Source organism: Mustelus asterias, chromosome 8, assembly GCF_964213995.1.
Source record: "Mustelus asterias chromosome 8, sMusAst1.hap1.1, whole genome shotgun sequence".
In the NCBI taxonomy this organism is placed as follows: domain Eukaryota; kingdom Metazoa; phylum Chordata; class Chondrichthyes; order Carcharhiniformes; family Triakidae; genus Mustelus; species Mustelus asterias.
In genome coordinates this window covers 46,586,733-46,594,816 of record NC_135808.1, presented here as the reverse complement: position 1 = coordinate 46,594,816, position 8,084 = coordinate 46,586,733, and the positions used below count along the sequence as shown (strand labels likewise).

General features: G+C 45.3%; 1 non-coding gene across 1 annotated transcript; it reads left to right on the top strand.

The window, feature by feature from the left end:
- The first annotated feature begins 3,629 nt into the window (after positions 1-3,629).
- LOC144498075 (U2 spliceosomal RNA) lies at positions 3,630-3,821 on the top strand. The gene has a single exon (XR_013498636.1). It is a non-coding gene; the product is annotated as a U2 spliceosomal RNA (small nuclear RNA).
- The last annotated feature ends 4,263 nt before the right edge of the window (positions 3,822-8,084 follow it).

Sequence of the window (8,084 nt, the reverse complement as noted above, 5' to 3'; positions counted from 1 at the left end):
GGTTACAGAGTTGCAGAGAAATGTGGTTACTGAGTTGCAGAGAAACACGGTTATAGAGTTGCAGAGAAACACGGTTCCAGAGTTGCAAAGAAATGTGGTTACAGAGCAACGCAGTTAGAGTTGCAGAGCAACGCAGTTACAGAGTTGCAGAGCAACGCAGTTACAGAGTTGCAGAGCAACGCAGTTACAGAGTTGCAGAGCAACGCAGTTACAGAGTTGCAGAGCAACGCAGTTACAGAGTTGCAGAGCAACGCAGTTACAGAGATGCAGAGCAACGCAGTTACAGAGATGCAGAGCAACGCAGTTACAGAGATGCAGAGCAACGCAGTTACAGAGTTGCAGAGCAACGCAGTTACAGAGTTGCAGAGGAACACAGTTACAGAGTTGCAGAGCAACGCAGTTACAGAGTTGCAGAGCAACGCAGTTACAGAGTTGCAGAGCAACGCAGTTACAGAGTTGCAGAGCAACGCAGTTACAGAGTTGCAGAGCAACGCAGTTACAGAGTTGCAGAGCAACGCAGTTACAGAGTTGCAGAGCAACGCAGTTACAGAGTTGCAGAGCAACGCAGTTACAGAGTTGCAGAGCAACGCAGTTACAGAGTTGCAGAGCAACGCAGTTACAGAGTTGCAGAGCAACGCAGTTACAGAGTTGCAGAGCAACGCAGTTACAGAGTTGCAGAGCAACGCAGTTACAGAGTTGCAGAGCAACGCAGTTACAGAGTTGCAGAGCAACGCAGTTACAGAGTTGCAGAGCAACGCAGTTACAGAGTTGCAGAGCAACGCAGTTACAGAGTTGCAGAGCAACGCAGTTACAGAGTTGCAGAGCAACGCAGTTAAAGAGTTGCAGAGCAACGCAGTTACAGAGTTGCAGAGCAACGCAGTTGCAGAGTTGCAGAGCAACGCAGTTACAGAGTTGCAGAGCAACGCAGTTACAGAGTTGCAGAGCAACGCAGTTGCAGAGTTGCAGAGCAACGCAGTTACAGAGTTGCAGAGCAACGCAGTTAGAGTTGCAGAGCAACGCAGTTAGAGTTGCAGAGAAACGCAGTTAGAGTTGCAGAGAAACGCAGTTACAGAGTTGCAGAGCAACGCAGTTACAGAGTTGCAGAGAAATGTGAAAGCATAGTTGCAGAGAAACGCGGTTTTTGAGTTGCAGAGAAACACTGTTACTGAGTTGCAGAGAAACGTGGTTACAGACGTGCAGAGAAACACGGTTACTGAATTACAGAGAAACACGGTTACTGAGTTGCTGAGAAACACGCTTACAGAGTTGCAGAGGAACACAGTTACAGAGTTGCAGAGAAACGCAGTTACAGAGTTCCAGAGAAACGCAGTTACAGAGTTGCAAAGAAATGCAGTTACAGAGCTGCAGAGAAACACGGTTATAGAGTTGAAGAGAAACACGGTTACAGAGTTGCAGAGAAGCACGGTTACAGAGTTGCAGAGAAACACGGTTACAGAGTTGCAGAGAAACACGGTTACAGAGTTGCTGAGAAACACGGTTACAGAGTTTCAGAGAAACACGCTTACAGAGTTGCAAAGAAATGTGGTTACAGATTGCAGAGAAACGCAGTTACAGAGTTCCAGGGAAACGCGGTTACAGAGTTGCAGAGAAATGTGGTTACTGAGTTGCAGAGAAACGCAGTTACAGAGCTGCAGAGAAACGCGGTTATAGAGTTGCAGAGAAACACGGTTACAGAGTTGCAGAGAAACACGGTTACAGAGTTTCAGAGAAACACGGTTACAGAGTTGCAAAGAAATGTGGTTACAGAGCAACGCAGTTACAGAGTTGCAGAGCAACGCAGTTACAGAGTTGCAGAGCAAAGCAGTTACAGAGTTGCAGAGCAACGCAGTTACAGAGTTGCAGAGCAACGCAGTTACAGAGTTGCAGAGCAACGCAGTTACAGAGTTGCAGAGCAACGCAGTTAGAGTTGCAGAGCAACGCAGTTACAGAGTTGCAGAGAAATGTGATTACATAGTTGCAGAGAAACACTGTTACTGAGTTGCAGAGAAACGTGGTTACAGATGTGCAGAGAAACACGGTTACTGAATTACAGAGAAACATGGTTACTGCGTTGCAGAGAAACATGGTTACAGAATTACAGAGAAACATGGTTACAGAGTTGCAGAGAAACGTGGTTACAGATGTGCAGAGAAACACGGTTACTGAATTACAGAGAAACATGGTTACTGAATTACAGAGAAACATGGTTACAGAGTTGCTGAGAAACAAGGTGACAGAGTTGCAGAGAAATGCAGTTATAGAGTTGCAGAGAAACGCGGTTTTTGAGTTGCAGAGAAACACAGTTACGGGGCTGCAGAGAAGTGCGGTTACAGGTGCAGAGAAACACGGTTACAGAGTTGCTGAGAAACACGATTACAGAGTTGCAAAGAAATGTGGTTCCAGATTGCAGAGAAACACGGTTACAGAGTTGCAGAGAAACACGGTTACAGAGTTTCAGAGAAACACGGTTACAGAGTTGCAAAGAAATGTGGTTACAGAGCAACGCAGTTACAGAGTTGCAGAGCAACGCAGTTACAGAGTTGTCGAGCAACGCAGTTACAGAGTTGCAGAGCAACGCAGTTACAGAGTTGCAGAGCAGCGCAGTTACAGAGTTGCAGAGCAGCGCAGTTACAGAGTTGCAGAGCAACGCAGTTACAGAGTTGCAGAGCAACGCAGTTACAGAGTTGCAGAGCAACGCAGTTACAGAGTTGCAGAGCAACGCAGTTACAGAGTTGCAGAGAAACGCAGTTACAGAGTTGCAGAGCAACGCAGTTACAGAGTTGCAGAGAAATGTGATTACATAGTTGCAGAGAAACGCGGTTTTTGAGTTGCAGAGAAACACTGTTACTGAGTTGCAGAGAAACGTGGTTACAGACGTGCAGAGAAACACAGTTACTGAATTACAGAGAAACATGGTTACTGCTTTGCAGAGAAACGCGGTTCCAGAGTTGCAGAGAAACATGGTTACAGCATTGCAGAGAAACGCAGTTACAGTGTTGCGGTTACAGAGTTGCAGAGAAATGCAGTTATAGAGCTGCAGAGAAGCGTGGTCACAGAGTGCAGAGAAGCATGGTTACTGAGTTCCAGAGAAATATGGTTACAGAGTTGCAGAGAAACACGGTTACAGTGTTCCATAGCAATGAGGTTACAGAGTTCCAGGGAAAGGCAGTTACAGAGTTCCCGAGAAACGCCGTTACAGAGTTGCAGAGAAACGCAGTTATCGAGTTGCAGAGAAACACAGTTACAGAGTTGCAGGGAAACGCGGTTACGGAGCTGCAGAGAAGCGCGGTTACAGAGCTGCAGAGAAGTGCGGTTACTGGTGCAGAGAAACACGGTTGCTGAGTTGCAGAGAAATGCGGTTACAGAGTTGCAGAGAAATCGGTTACAGTTGCAGAGAAGCGTGATTGCAGAGTTGCGAGGAAATGCAGTTACAGAGTTGCAGAGATACGGGGTTAAAGAGTTGCAGAGAATGCCCCCAGCAGAGGGCAGCAGAGTGGTGAAGCTGATTGGCTGTTGGCGTGAAAATCTGCATCTTTGGTCAAGTCCTTACCAGAAAGAGGACCTAAACAAGAGACCCTTGCATTTTCAGGGGAAAACAGCTGTCCAGTGCAGGGCAGCAGAGTGGTGAAACTGCTTCTTGGCCTTTTGGCTAAGATCAAGTGTAGTATTGACACGCTGTACTTGCTTGAAGTCTTTAGGTTACATTTTAGCTTCATTTGAAGCAATTTTTAAAAGTGGCATCTTGGCCTTTTGGCTCAGATACAAATGAGTTCAAGCCTTGGAGGAGGTGGAATGCCTACTCCAATCAGCTTGGATCATGTAGATCAAGCCCAAGACAGGAGGTGAGAGCCCTGTCTTGTCAGCTTATATCAGGACTGTCTCAACTTGTTGAGACTCTGAATTGGACTTGATTTGATTGAATTTTTTTTTTTAATTGGTGTAAAAATCTGCATCTTTGGCCAAGTCACCCTTTCCATTTTCAAAGCAATGTCTACTGGGAAGTGGAAGATGTGGTGTCAAGGAGCTTTGTTGCAGTAATGGAGGACTTAGAGAGAGCTGATTGGTAAGTAGTAAGGTATGTGCCTTTGCAAAGAAGAGTGAGATGCAGTGGTATATGTTGAGGTTCATCCCAAGCAGCTCTGTGACATCGGACTCTGCTCTACAGGCTGCTTCCAGGACGCACACCAGGACAAATATCAACTGCTGCTGGGGGGTCAGCAACTCAGTGAAGGACGCTCTAGGTCCGCCTGAAACTTGCTGATCTTCCAGTGCAAAGATTTGTCCTCGACCGAGTGTTGCAGAATGGCACATTCCAAGGTCCAGGACTATGTGCCGAGGACGCTCTCAAGCTTCGGGCAGCTGCAAAGGCACAATGAGAAAAGGCCACCATTTAAAGCCTTTCAACCCCAAGGCAGACCGAGGGGGGAATAGCTGTAAAAACCCTTGGACTGCGTAACTGTGTGCAACTCTGTAAAAGCAGCACACAGTGAAAATGTGATGAATGTATATAGTTTGTTGAAGAACTGAACTGTAATGTATGTGTTGTCTTGGAACTGAGCACTGTAAAATATTGAAGTGAAGGAAATTGTAAATATGACTGTTTTGCACTGTTTGTAATTATTGGAAATGTCATATTCCAATAATGGTTTATTTCAGAGTATTTATGAATTAAGTATATTTTTGAAATGAAGAAAAAAAAAGTAGAAAGGTCGGATAGGTATTCAATAATTTTATCACTTGTCGTCTCTGTGGTTTATAGTTTGTAAAAGTTATGTTCAGTCGTAACGAGGAGCAAGAAAGAAGGGCCCTGGAGAATTGGATATAATCAGAAACAAGACATCTTTCAAAAGTTTAAGTTAAAGGGCTAAGACATGACAGGAAAGCTCCAAGCCGTGGTCTCCTCTTCATGTTCCATGTGGGAGGCCAGGAGCGTTTCCAGTGCCTGGGGCCAGCATGTGTGCAGGAAGTGTCTGCAGCTGCAGCTCTTGGAAGCTCACGTTTCGGAGCTGGAGTGGCAGCTGAAGACACTGTGGAGCATCCGCGAGGCAGAGAGTATGTGGATAGCATATATAGAGAAGTGGTCACACAGCAGGCTAAGATTCCCCAGGCAGGAAGGGAATGGGTGGCCACCAGAGCAAGAGAGCTAGGCAGGCAGTGCAAGAATCTCCTGTGGCTTTCCCCTGCAAAACAGATATACTCTTGACGGGAATGGCCTTTCAGGGGAAAACAGCAACAGCCAAATCCGTTGCATCATGGTTGGTTCTGCTGCAAGGGGAGGAGTAAAAAGTGTGGAATGCAATCGTTGTAGGGATTCAATTGTAAGGGGAATAGATAGGCATTTCTGTGGCCACAAACAAGACTCCCGGATGGTATGTTGCCTCCCTGATGCTATAGTCAAAGATGTCTAGGAGTGGCTGCAGGACCTTCTGAAGGGGAAGAATGAACAGCTCATGGTCATAGTATAAACAACTAGGGAAGCAAAGGGATGAGGTCCTAAAAGCAGAACATAGGGAGCTCGGAAGCAAGCTGAAAAGTAGGACCTCAAAGGTCGTGATCTCAGGATTATTACATGTGCTAGTCAGAGTAGAAACAGCAGGATACATAGCATGAATACATGGCTGAAAAGATAATGTGAGGAGGAGGGTTTCAGATTCATAGGACCGGTTCTGGGGAGGTGGGACTTGTACAAACTGATCGAGTTACACTTGGGCAGGATCAGGACTAATGTCCTTGAGGGTACTTGCTGGAGAGGTTGGGGAGGGTTTAAACTAATATAGAAACATAGAAGATGGGAGGAGGCCATTTGGCCCTTCGAGTCTGCTCCGCCATTTATTACGATCATGGCTGATTATCCAACTCAATAGCCTAATCCTGCTTTCTCCCCATATATCCTGCCGCCTCTTGAACACATTCAATGTTTTGGCATCAACTACTTCCTGTGGTAATGAATTCCACAAGCTCACGATTCTTTGGGTGAAGAAATGTCTCTTCACCTCTGTCCTAAATGGTCTCCTCTGAATCCTCAGACTGTGACCCCTGATTCTGGACTCCCCGACATCGGGAACATCCTCCCTACATCTGTCCTGTCTGGACCTGTTAGAATTTTATAAGTCTCTGTGAGATCCCCACTCATTCATCTGAACTCCAGTGAAAACAAGCCTAACCAAGTCAATCTCTCCTCATACATCAGTCCCACCATCCCCGGAATCAGCCTGGTAAACCTTCGCTGCACTCCCTCAGGAAAGGAGACCAAAACTGCACACAATACTCTCGGTATAGCCTCACCAAGGCCCTGTATAATTGCAACAACACATCCCTGCTCCTGTACTCAAACCTATTGCAATGAAGGCCAACATACCATTTGCCTTCTTTACCACCTGCATGCTTACCTTCAGTGACTGGTGCACAAGGACACCCAGGTCCCTCTGCACACTCCCCTCTCCCAATTTGCAGCCATTCAGGTAGTAATCCACCGCCTTGTTTTTGCTTCCAAAGTGAATAACCTCACATTTATCCAAATTATACTGCATCTGCCATTGATTAGCCCACTCACCCAACCTGTCCAGATTATTCTGAAGGATCTCTGCATCCTCGTCACAGTTCATCCTCCCACCCAACTTGATATCATCTGCAAACTTTGAGATGTTACATTTTGTTCCCTCGTCCAAATCATTAATATACATTGTGAATAGCTGGGGTCCCAGCACTGATCCCTGTGTTACACCACTAGTTACTGCCTGCCAATTTGAAAAGCACCCATTAATCCCTACTCTTTGTTTCCTCTCTGCCAACCAGTTTTCTATCCATCTCAAAACACTTCCCCAAATCCCATGTGCTTTAATCTTGCACGATCATCTCTTGTGCGGGACTTTGTCAAATGCTTTCTGAAAGTCCAAATATACCACATCTATTGGTTCCCTTGTCAACTCTACGAGTTACATCTTCAAAGAATTCCAACAGATTTGTCAAGCATGATTTCCCCTACTAAATCCATGCTGACTCTGTCTGATCCTGCCACTGCTTTCTAAATGCTCTGCTATAAAGTCCTTGATAATGGATTTAAGAATTTTCCCCACTATCGATGTTAAGCTTACTGGTCTATAATTCCCTGTTTTCTCTCTACCTCCCTTTTTGAATCTTGGAGTAACACTAGCTACCCTCCAATTTGCAGGGACTGTTCCAGAGTCTATAGAATCCTGAAAGATGACCATCAATGCATCCACTATTTCTACAACTACTTCCTTTAGTACTCTGGGATGTAGATTATCAGATCTTGGGAATATATCCATCTTCAATGCCATCAATTTTCCCAGCATCATTTCTCTACTCATATTGATCGCCCTCAGTTCTTCCCCCTCATTAAATCTTACATTCTTCAACATTTCTGGCATTTGATTTGTGTCCTCTTTTGTGAAGACAGAACCAAAGTATGTATTCAGTTGCTCGGCCATTTCTTTGTCCCCTAATGTACATTCCCACAATGGCAGGGAGATGGGAACCTTTGCAAGAGTTCAGAGCAGGGGGAATTAAGAACAAGAGGAAAAGACAGCAAGGAGAATCAGGAAAGTGATAGGCAGAGAAATCAAGGGCCAGAGTCAGATAAGGACCGAGTTTTTAAAAAAATAGTAGGAAAGGGAAAAGAGATGTCAGAAGTGATCACCTTAAGGTTTTGTACCTGAATGCCTGGAGCATTTGAAACAAAATGGGTGAATTAGTTGCACAAATAGATGTAAAGGGGGATGAAATATTTGGCATTACGGAGACGTGGCTCCAAGGTGAGCAAGGATGGGAACTAAACATTGAGGGCTATTCAGTGTTTAGGAAGGACAGATGGAAAGGAAATGATGGTGGAGTTGCATTGTTGATTTGCGATATTGAGGAAAGATATTAGCATGAATGATGTGGAATATCTATGGATCGAGTTAGGAAACAACAAAGGGCAAAAAACATTGGTGGGGGTGGTCTCCATATGACCAAACTGTAGTGCAATGTTGGAAAAAGCATTAGACAGGAAATCAGAGATCCATGTGTTATAGGAACATAGAACATAGAACATTACAGCGCAGTGCAGGCCCTTCGGCCCT